General features: G+C 33.6%; 1 protein-coding gene across 11 annotated transcripts in view; it reads right to left on the bottom strand.

Annotated features, from left to right (window-relative positions):
• The window catches only part of GPHN (gephyrin), a 708676-nt gene that overhangs the window by 165299 nt on the left and 531005 nt on the right, over nt 1-12372 (bottom strand). The gene's annotated exons all lie outside the window — the stretch shown is intronic.

The following is a 12372-nucleotide window of genomic DNA, read 5'->3' as shown; positions in this document are numbered from 1 at the left end:
AAGGAAATTGAATTCTTTCATTTACCAGTTCTTCGGTATCTATATAATTTACCCATCAGAAATCCTTATGTTTTGATTCAAAAGTTTAGGTCAGAGTAAAACATTTTGTTAAATATTATAAAACTGTTGCATTCAGGGGCCCTTCTGGATGGAATTTGTGTGTTAATTTCAAAGGAAATTGTATTTCAGCTCCACACCTCTTCTTCCCACATCCCAGCAGCTTGCCCCAAATGGATATATACACAACAAATTAAGTTCTATAGTTTAACACAATCTACTATTGTAATGAAACAATTTATGAAAGGAATGTTGCAACTTAGGGTGGATTATGGTTGTCCTTCCCTGAAATAAACAATTGTTAATGTTTAAAGAAACAACAACAATAAAAAAAAGTCACAAACAGACACACAAGAAAAAAGCGCGCAAGCACGCGCGCGCGCACACACACACACAAAAGGAGAAACAATTCCAAATGTTATAGTTATTCTCCTTTGGCCCAGACTGTTTAGCTAGTTTTCAATGCACTAGAATCTAGAATGAAGAAGCTAATCTGGAAGAACGTATTCTTATGTTCTTTTACTCAAGAGTCTTATTGAAGAACAAATCTGGACCAAATGGGAAAGAAATTAATGACTGATTAAAGAAAACAATATAGGGAAGAAGTCACGAGAATGAAGAAAAGAAAAAGACGTGAGAGAGGTTTGAGGGAGTAAATCTAGAACAAGAGAAAAGAAAGTATGGGTTTACAGAAGGGGACAATATGTAAATGCAGAATGATCTGCTATTTCTTATTGAAAATTCATACCAAGAGGGTAAGAATGACCAATGAACTTGCTGCAAAATAAATAAGCAAGTTGGCATACTATGGAATGAAAATAAGTAAGTATACCACTATAGCCTTACAGAAGAAAAGAAACACACACTAATAGACAAATTAATAGACAAGCTTAATAAAGAGAGAAACTAGTTTTTAAAAAGTGGTTCAAGGAATACAAGAGAAAGCTAAAAGAGTGAGAGAAAACTCTGGGAGAGAAAGAAAAGAAAGGGGGGAAATGTTAAAAGACAAAAAACAGTTTGTAGAAGTCAAATGGAAGTTAAGAAAGTCTTCAACAAGATGTAGAAACTTAAGGAGCCCAAACCCATAGCGCAAAGCAACGTTTGCGAATGGAAAGTAGCTCCTTTGATCAGTAATAGTTACTCTTAAGTCGCAGTCTCTATTCCTCCAGAGTTCATCTTTAAGCCCTTCCAATCTAGAGTGGAGCTAGTGTATGGATAGAAACAAGAGATTTACAATGAACAGAGCAGTTCAGATGAGTAATTCAAATTGTCTCATAAAATGTTCCATAAGATTTATATAATGTCTATTATATACATCATATAATGTATATAATGGAAATGGTGGTGAAGGACTAGTAGGCCCCAGAAAAACAAATCCCCAAAACAAAAAACCAAGCCTAAACCAAACCAAATCAGAAAATATCCACTCCCCTTCCCTACGTGGCTTAAAAATTAACAACGACAAAAAAAAAAAAAAAAAAAAAATCATTCATTAACATGAATTGAATAAAAAAACAAAACAAAACAGTGTTGCTTTGTGGCACCTCAGTTTAGAACTAGGTGTTTCAAAAAGCTTAGGGGGAGAAATTTGGATGATGAATTGGAAGTTCAATTCCCTGAACTTGAACACTTATTAAGGTTAACATATTGCTTACAATTACATAATCAATGTTTTTTCATTTCCATTACATTGGCTATTTGAGTCAGATCTGGGGAAAATCCCTTCTAAAATCAATGATTATAAGCATTTCTTTTTTAATTTAATGATTTTCAACATATGTAGAAAAAACTACTGAGGAAAATAAATTTTTAAAGACTTTACTGTTCGTGCATGTGGTAAATGACTTTCTTGCTTGCGCTGTATACTTTTACTTAATTTAATAAAATGTTAATATAAAGATTGTAATGACAAACAACTATATTCTCATACATATGGACCATAAAGACGGTAACACAGCTCTGTCTCAACTTTTTTTTTGTAGAGACAGAGTCTCACTGTACCGCCCTCGGGTAGAGTGCCGTGGCGTCACACGGCTCACAGCAACCTCTAACTCGTGGGCTTAAGCGATTCTCTTGCCTCAGACTCCCGAGCAGCTGGGACTATAGGCGCCCGCCACAACGCCCGGCTATTTTTTTGTTGCAGTTTGGCCGGGGCTGGGTTTGAACCTGCCACCCTCGGCATATGGGGCCAGCACCCTACTCACTGAGCCACAGGCGCCGCCCATCAACTTTTATGGTTTGTTATTTCCCCCCTTATCTTACACTGGCTTTACTCATTGAGAAAAAAAGGAAAATATGGAAGATAAAAATAGAACTGAGATTTTGAAGTTTGGTATACTGGCTCACACCAGTAATCCTAGAACTTTGGGAGCAGAGGGAGGAGGACTGCATTAGGCCAGGAGTTTAAGACCAGCCTAAGCAAGAGTGAGACCCTGTCTCTATACAAAATAGAAAATTAGCTGATAAATAAAGTTTAAATTAAAAAAAAAAGAGAAGAAAAATTAGCTGGGTGTAGTAGCACATGCCTATAGTTCCAGCTAGTGGGAGGCTGAGGCAGGAGGATATCTTGAGCTCAGCCAGGAGTCTGAGGTTGCAACAAGGTATGATGATGCCACTGCAATCTAGCCAGGGTAAGAGGAGAGAAAAACCCTGCCTCAAAACAAATAAACCAAAAACTGAGATTTCAGGCTAATACAAATTTGTCAAGAATTAAAAATGAAGGATATGGTATCAAATTACCTACTATTCTATCAGATCATGTTATTTTACTACAATTAATATGATTTTATAGTATTGACAACTGGAATAAAAACTGAAAAAACATGTAGAAACAGTATATTATATTAAAGCCAAAGGAAGAAATAAAAAACACAAGGGATTTATTGAAAACATAGGGATTCATTTACTAATCAAGATTGCTTTGTGATATCAAATAATTCATTTCCACATGTGTTTACATGCATAGTATAATTTTTGCTGAAGATCACATTGTTCATTGAGAAATCTTAAGATGAAAAACAGAAAACAGAAGGAGAGCACATAATAAATGGTAAGGAACAAAAGTGAAAATGCCTTAAAAAAAGCAGAGAAAATTTTAACAAACACAATCTTTAGATATGGTTAGAGAAATCACTTACCTTATGCTTAGTCATAACAAGAATAGCACAGTGTTTAAAGTCAGCTCTTCATTATGGGAGGTACAATTGAAAGCCATAGGTTATAATAACATGAATTGCTACACAGAAATGAAGACTTTTTCAGCCCAAGATGAAAAGCTAACTCTTATGGGAGAACATTTCAACTTCATTTAATGCAACATGAAGAACATTTGAGAGTATAAACACTGAAACATACCAAAACACATGACTCTCACACCAAAAGGAGAGCTGGCCCAATCTCTCAGGACACAGATTTATTCTGTGACCATAATTTGTGACATATAAGGGAAGGCACATCACTCTAACAGTGAGTGAAAGACACATGCATAATGGATAGCTATCCATTTATCTCCCACCCCGCAATCCCCTCACACACACACAAGCCCACTAAGATAACAGGGAAAGAATGTAGTGCCAAGCTGTTATGAAGAAAGCAGGACACACAGAAGCGCAGCAGTGGTCGTGTGATTTGAGAGGTGTTCTTCCCGTAAACCATCCCATCACCATGCTCAGTTTAAAGAAGCCAGGAAAATATCCCCTTTCAATGCTGCAGTAGCTACGAGCCCCCAGCTTGAAGCTAGTGTGTGGAATTTTGATCACCGTTCCCTGCGATGTCAGGGGCTCTGCAGTGGAAGCCAGATGTGTAACACCAGTTAGTGGGGTACAAATGTGTGAATAACAAACATCCTTTCCCTTTTGCATTTCACAGAAGTGAGGGAGGAGAGAAACAAATAAAACCCATGTTAAGGATAGGTTCATAATAATATAAGAATGTATAAATGTTAAAATGGAATTACATTTGACTACAGGTCAACACGAATCAGATTTCACAAAAACTCCCTGTACTTTGCTGCTCACCAGGCTAATTTCTATTCTTTTTCTTATAAATACTATACAGTGTGGCTCATATTGAAAAATTAGGAGCAATTGGTCACATGGGGTCAAAGTCAAGAATAAAAAAAGTCATCTTTTTTGATGGACATTAAAAAAACTATTTTTAGCTTGACTCTACTAGACATTAATCACATTTTAAGTTAGAAATTAAGCTTCTGTATATTTGCTTACTTATGAAATACTATGATTTAGAAAGATACAATTTAAATTTTAATCTTTTTACATTGTTAAAAGCAAAAAAAAAAAAAAAGGAGGCTATCTTTTTAAAAACTAAGTTTCCTATGTGGTTTTCTCTACTATCAATAAAACTTATTTAACATGGGCTATTCCTGTCAATCATAAGATGATATGAACTCACAAAAATTTTCAACTTTGTTTTCCTGTTATTGATGACAATAGTTAAATTCATCTATTTTATTCTTTTTGTATAACTTTTGATTCATGAGTGGCACCCCAATTTAGTTAGCAGATTTATAACTGTTCAAAGATCATATACTTTACTTTAGGCTCTGGACCCTCCCAAAATCTCAATTTTCTCCTGGGAAAAATAAAGATTGTTGTGGGGCTCAAAGGAGATAATACATATATCATTGATTTTAAATAATATCAAATTCCTACACTGGCAGGAATGCAAACCTGAATAAGCTTCATTCTGAAAAATGCCTTATGTTCTTTAACTTTTAGACCTGGGACAAGCTGTTTCCTTTCTATGGAACACCTGTTGCTTATTTTCTGATCCAGATACTGCTTGTCCTTTATGATCCAGCTTAGATTCTACCAGCTGGAAAAAAATAATTTCCAAGTGCCACAGTCAGAAATAATTTCGTTTTTCTTTAAACTCTTTTAATAGTGTTAATTGAGATCTAATTTATCTACCATAAAACTCACTCATTTTAAGTTTATTTTATTTTTAATAAATATAATAAATTTACATGACTAAGCAATCATCACCACAATAAGTCCCTAAATTCTTAGGCATCTTATTTGAACTTCTATTGTAGAACTTCTCATAGTTATTCATATTCCAATTACTGAAGGGGTACCCAAATAAGACTATAGGTTCTTGGAGGAAAGGATCACAACTTTAATTCTTTTTAAAAAATTTCCCAATACGTCAAATATAGTACTTTGTGCACTGTAAACATTTGCTAAATCTGCATGTTTATTTTATAATAATTGTTTTTTCAAATCTCAGCATCCAGAATTTATTTTTAATAGTATAAGTATGATCACAGCCATTCCTGAACTACATAAAGCTGTTTTATCAGCTTACAAAGAGGATTTTTACTTATTTGGGCCTGATAGTATCGAGAGATACAGTATGAAAAGTATGGATTATAGCTAAGAGATATTTGGGTAACTTGAAGAATGATCTGAAGAATTTTGAAAACACATTACTATTACATTAATATCAACTAAAGTTAATCAAATAGTGACATCTACAGTCCAGTGAAGTATATTATATAAAGGGTTTTAGGTCAGGTTAAGAAGACTTCTAACTTTCTAAGAGAACAGGACCTCTAAATCTCATATGGTCAGGACACTAGAATGATAGAGAAAACAGAGATTTTTGATGCATGATGCCTCATTTTCTATCTTATTAAACTTATTTAAGAGTAATGTCTCTGAAAGAATGAACTTCTCTGAGTACCATCTACTCATAAAAACACTGCTTAAGAGGACAGAGAAAAAGGGCCCCATTAGCGTTTACCCAAATTACTTGCCTCTTTAGCCTACCCAGAAACAGTAGTAAAGAAAAGGTTTGATTTAAATAATATTAAGCCAACAACTCTATAATTGCAATCATAAGTTCTATTTCTTTTTCTTTCCCCTTCTTACACAAAAATGGAGACTCGGTCTAGAAAAGCTCTCTTCCATAGTTCCACTCATTCATTACTTTATTGTAATAATTAAGATACAAGTATTTGGCTCACCAGAGCTTAGGGATAACTCATTGGTATTTAATTAGATTTACGAAATGACATATATTCAATAGAAGAACTCAAAGAGTCTCAGCACTTTGATATAAGGAATGTCCTTTGGAGTCCAGTAATATGTTCCATTACTGGTTTACTGGTTTTTTTCTCTTCCTAGCTATGTGACCTTGGGTGTGACATTTAATATTTGGAGCTTTAATTTCCTTATCCATAAAATGGGGAAAATTAAGCAGGATAATGTATGTAAAGAGAAAATAATTGTACATAAAAGAGCAATACAATTCTCAGTTGTTATTATCCTTATGCAGGTTGTAAGTCACATATATTTTATATAAGTATAATCTTAGTCACATTGAGACTAAAGAATTTGCTCTCATCATGCCATGAATCAGTAACAAATAACAGATTACTGTCAACTAAACTAAAGCTTCAGAAAAAGGCTGAGTAACATATATAGTCTGAGATTAGCTCTGCTAGGGTTAGGTAATTAATTAGCTAATTAATCTAATTAATATTTATTATTTTCTTTCATTATAAACACAGGCAAAAATCACAGTAATATTAACAGAATAACTCTTCAAGTAGTTACGAGTATCTTAAAATATTATTTATGTTTACCATTATTTCAAATTACAAGAGTTATCAGACATGCTTCCTAGAACTTATTTAATGTATTTAAAAAGTGGCATGTATATATAACAATTTGATTTTTAAAAACATTTGAAAAACAAAAAAAAAAAAATAAAAAAAAAACATTTGATCATACTTTCAATTGGTTTTCCTTATAGTACTATGTCTTTTATTTTATTTGTATAAAAATATTTTTCTGGAAAAAAAAAATTGGTAGGCTTTGAGTGTGTACCAAATGGGTCCATGGAAGAAAAAAGGTTAATAACTTTTGGATCACATAATTTTCAAGCTTCCTTTTATCTATAGGATTTTGTGGCTCTAAGAAAGCATTCCTACCTCTTACTTGCTGTCCTCCATCAAATCATATATAAAAGGAATATTTCGTTTTTGAGAGAAAATTATATAAAATTAGTAAGTGAATTAACCAACTGCCCATTTAATAGACCAAAACAGAAAGGAAAAAAAGAAACATGGTTACTTTTAAACAGTTATAAAAAACCTGAGGGTTAAAAAATATTCTCCTTCACTATCTCTTTTCCCATTGTCAGGGGTCCTCAAACTACGGCCCATGGGCCACATGAGGCGGTGTGATTGTATTTGTTCCCGTTTTGTTTTTTTACTTCAAAATAAGATATGTGCAGTGTGCATAGGAATTTGTTTATAGTTGTTTTATTTTTAAACTATAGTCCGGCCCTCCAATGGTCTGAGGGACAGTGAACTGGCCCCCTGTTTAAAAAGTTTGAGGACCCCTGAATTTTAGATGATTGATTAGACGGAATAACCATTTAACAGTCATCATATCACATTAAACCCCCTAATTAAAGGTGAATTTCCATACACATTCACAAAACACACACACAACATACACATGTGTATGTATCCACAATTAATTATTCTTTGAATTCTTAGTCATTTGAGTCATTGCTCACAGATGGAGAGCAACAATATTATCTGTGTATAAACATAAGCCTTTGCAGGCACTTAGACAATATTTATAAGTAAAACAACAGTATATTTCTTTTCTGGGGGAGCATTCTTATGTTTTTCCAGTGTTACATAAATTTTTATTGTCTAAAATTCCACTGAGCTTTCCTAAGTCCTAGGTTAATGTGAAGAATTCTTTTTGAGTGTTGACCTCTACTAAAAGCTGTAACTGTGTCACGTGATAGCTTGTGAAATGGATTATAATTACCATTGAAAATCAGAGCTTGCTTATGCTCCTTTATAGGTAACTTGGTGAGTTCTCTATTTGTTCTTAAAGAAAATACTATAATATGTAGAACAGACCTAAGAATAGAATTGGTTATCACCATGATGCAATGAAATATGAATTTGATCATCGATGCTGAATATTTTAAATGTATTTTCCCATATAAAGCTTTAATTCTAAGTTGAGTTACTCTCATTGACTTCTACAAACTCTATAAACACCAGGCTCGTCTCATGGCACCAAAAATAGTTTTGATTTGATGTTTGTTCTGAGAACTTTCATAAGTATGAAGAAAAGTGAACTATCCAAGTATGTAATGTATAATAAACAAAATTTTTTAACTCATAAGAATTTCAGATTATTCATAACACTATTTCTGAATCTTTAGACGAATTATTATTTTACAGGGTAAATAATCTTCATTCTAGAGGTCAGAAGGCAGAAATCATTAATGGCTTTAGGTCACACAGCAAAGTAGTAGATAAAACTTAGCCTTCTTGACTTCGAAATTTATTTATCTGTATACTAGTAGTTCACCCTATCTTTCTAAACTACTAATGGCATTCCTACTCAGACCATGACTTTTCATTTTCTCTTTGTTCATGACTATTTCTCTTAACAATGAGAATCACCGAGAAGTGAAGGAATAGTAGTATAATAAAAAGCAGTCTGAGATGTATCATTCTGGCTCAGATCGCCTGAATTTGAATACTATTAGCTGTGTGACACTGTATAAATTAGAATCTCTCTAGGTTTTTGCTTATGTATAGAAGGAAGATAGTAACAATTTCTATCTCAAAGGATAGCTGTAGAGAAAATATATATAAAAGTGAGTGTTTATCAGAGTATCTGGTCCGGAGTATCAGAGTTAATAGTATTTGAGCGTTAGCTACTGTGTTTGTTGTTATTACTATCAACCTCTTGTTTGGATAATATGCTGATATATTTATTTTTATTAAATCATAGCTGTGTACATTAATGCAATCATGGGGTACAATGTGCAATATTCTGGATTTATAATGGTAAATGTTGACTACTTTTTTTTTGACAGCTCTTAACAAGAACAAATAAGATTAATCTAGGTAGGCATTTGAATAGAAAGTTAAAAAAAATACTAATTAAGTTTAAGAAATGGAGCTTATGGGATACAGTCAATAATATAAACAAATTATTGAATATTTATAATTGTTATGTATTTTTGGCACTTCTAGAAGAAAGTCACTTTCGTTTTCAGTAAGCGTGAGTTTTGAAATACTGAGTATGTAATTAGATTTAATATTCTTCTTGGTTTTCATTCTTAAATGTCACATCACATCACTTATTCATTCATGAAAAGTAACTGATGCTTCTACTCATGTAAGTATGGCTATGTTATTTTCTTTCTACATGAATGTCTTCTGTTTCGCTATTGGCTTTATTTCTCCAAAGGCTTAACTAGCATTCCTAAAGCCCTTGGAAGATGTACACAGATATGTCTGTATTATATTCTTAAAGTAGGAATGACCTAGAAAACATATAGGAGGGCAGCGTCTGTGGCTCAAAGGGGTAGGGCGCCGGTCCATATGCCAGAGGTGGCGGGTTCAAACCCAGCCCTGGCCAAAAAATAAAAAAAAGAACTTAAAAAAAAAAAAAAAAAGAAAACATATAGGAATGAGATATTAGAACTAAGCTTTCTGACACCCTGTATCATAGCCATCTGTGGTGCATATTATAATGCTAATCACACCTCTCAAGTTCTAACTAAGTGAATAATTAACAAATATAGTTTAATACTATTAGATTCTTTTTTACATCATATATGTCTTTTCCTTTTTCTCTCAAGATCAAGTTTTGGGTGTCTGAGCTAAATCTAATGGAAGGGTAGAAAATCTACCGCCATTAAAACTAAACTTTTTTTTTTTTTTTTTGAGATTGTCTCACTCTGTGCTCTGGGCTAAAGTGCTGCAGTATCATAGCTCACAGCAACCTCAAATTCTTGGGCTTGAGCAACCCTCTTGCCTGTGCCTCCCACATAGCTAGTACTGCAGGTACCCACCATAACACTAGACTAGCTTTTTTCTATTTTTAGTAGAGACGTGGGTTTCACTCTTGCTCAGGTTGGTCTTCAACTCCTAAGCTCAGGCTATCTACCCACCTTGGCCTTCCAGAGAGCTAGGATTACAGGTGTGCGCCTCTGTGCCCAGCCAAAACTGAACTTTTGGCTTACAGAGATGGGATAAATAAAAATACACCAGGACCATCAGGGATGTGGAAATGAATTTGCAGACAGATCAACAGATCAAAAACAGGGCAAAAATCAATTGCATCATCAACTGGAACAATTTGCATTTCCATGAACGAATTGCATTTCCATTTGCATCACTATTCATATACCACAACTTAGTGTAAATGAATGCAGAACACATAACCTAGAGGGTGTGCTAAATAGGACAGCCAGCAATTTTTTTTTGTCTATTTCAAATTCTTTTAACAATTTAACCTGAAAACTTTCTGGCCTGAGAGCACCTATTAATAGAATTTATGTCTGTTAACTGAATTTTAGTTTTAGACTTTGTCTCATAGTATATATCTTTAGTTTCTAAGATTGTATGCAATACCTACTGTAGTTACTTCAAACAAATGGCAGTTTTGTTTTTGCTGTAATATTACAATAGTAGTTTACCATATTCAAGAAAAGAAATAAATTTATAAAAATTATATTATTTCTTTTAAAAGCCTGATGTAAAATGTAATTTCAAAGGCTTAATAACACTTTTGGTAGTTTTCTTTTTCACCTATGTCTAATCAAAATCCTGTTTGAATATTAACCTTATCTTATCAAAATTTAATCATGAAAAAGTCCTAAGAGAAAGAGAACAATTTATCAAAATTTATAAAATTCACTATCCGAGAAAAATATATGCACCTTATGGTTTAAGCATTATACTCAGATGAAATTTCATTTTAGACATCTTTTTACAAAAGAAAAATCTAAATAATCACAAGGAAAGCAAAATCTGAAGGAGAAGGGACATTTTCTCCTGGAACACTATTGAGCTTTTTTTTTTTTTTTTTTGGCCGGGGCTGGGTTTGAACCCACCACCTCCAGCATATGGGACCGGCGCCCTACTCCTTGAGCCACAGGCGCCGCCCCTGGAACACTATTGAATGTCGTTTATATATAATTTGAGTTGTAACAGCCGATTTTAATTATCTTGAAAGATTTGCATTTATTCCATACACACTACTGTGATAAGCAAGATAGGTCAGATAATTTTAGATGTATGTAAACTTTTCTCAACATAAATCCTATACCTGTAGCTTCAGAAACATGCACTAATTTGGACTGCTAAATTTAGAGACTAGCACATGTAATGAATCCTTTAAGCAGAAAAAACAGAAAGTTATGCTAGCTAAATACTTTGCCTAAATTACTTAACTTTTAAAGCACTAGTTTCCATATGTGTAAAAATCAGGACAGTAATACCATTCATTAATTGAACAAATACTTCATGATCTGGGTTCAGTTGGCTAGAGACGGCAGGCTCTGATGTAGGCGATGGGAGGAAAACATGAAGGAGATCAATAAGGACCTTGCTACCTCAGAATTTACATTCGAATAGAAATAGACAATACTTATCACTTATCCAAAATGATCTTATTATGTGCTTGTTAGTTTAAGTACATAAATAAGAAAGTTTCAGATAAGTGATGAAAAGAAAACACAGTAATAGACTAAAAAGTAACTAATGACAGGGTGTAACTATTTTAGATAGAGTAAACAAGGAAATCTTCTCTGAGTAAGTGTCATTTTAGTTAAGGCCTCAGTAGATGAAAATCAAGGGGATAAACTTACCAGGCTGAGGAAAAAGCTAGTAAAGTACAATGGCTCAAATGCTTTGCTGAGTTCCCACCTCATAGGATTATTGTGAGAGTTAAAATAAGCAAATGCAGGTAGAGCATTTGGTATGATACCTGGCATTTAATAGAGGAAAAACGTGTTATTCTGATGATAATAATGTGGGTAAGAACGATAAGTGTTATAATGACTATGGTACCCACTATCAAATCTGGATCCTCAAACTCTCCTCCATCTCTGCTAGCCTGAAACTATTTGCAACTTCTTCCAAATCAAAGAATACTGTTGGGGTTAGCTAGAGTAGGTTTGAGATATCTTGATTGTTTCTGGCTAATTTATTTTAATGCTATCTCAGTGTAACAAACAGGAAAATGATCAAATATATGTATGATTTATATATTTCTATGTGTCTGTGTATTCTATTTCCACTAGCACATACTGAAAATCATTAAAGTTATGCTATAAGCCAGTAGGTTATTATTATTATTTGGTTGCAGTTGTCATTGTTATTTTAGCTGGCCCGGCCAGGCTCGAACCCGCCAGCTTCTGTGTATGTGGCTGATGCCCTACTCACTGAGCTATGGGCACCGAGCTGCAGTAGGTTATTTTTAAAACTGAAAACAAGTAGAAACATACTAGAAAGCCATA

This window comes from Nycticebus coucang, chromosome 9 (assembly GCF_027406575.1).
Source record: "Nycticebus coucang isolate mNycCou1 chromosome 9, mNycCou1.pri, whole genome shotgun sequence".
NCBI lineage: Eukaryota > Metazoa > Chordata > Mammalia > Primates > Lorisidae > Nycticebus > Nycticebus coucang.
This window is presented reverse-complemented; position numbering and strand designations above follow the sequence as displayed.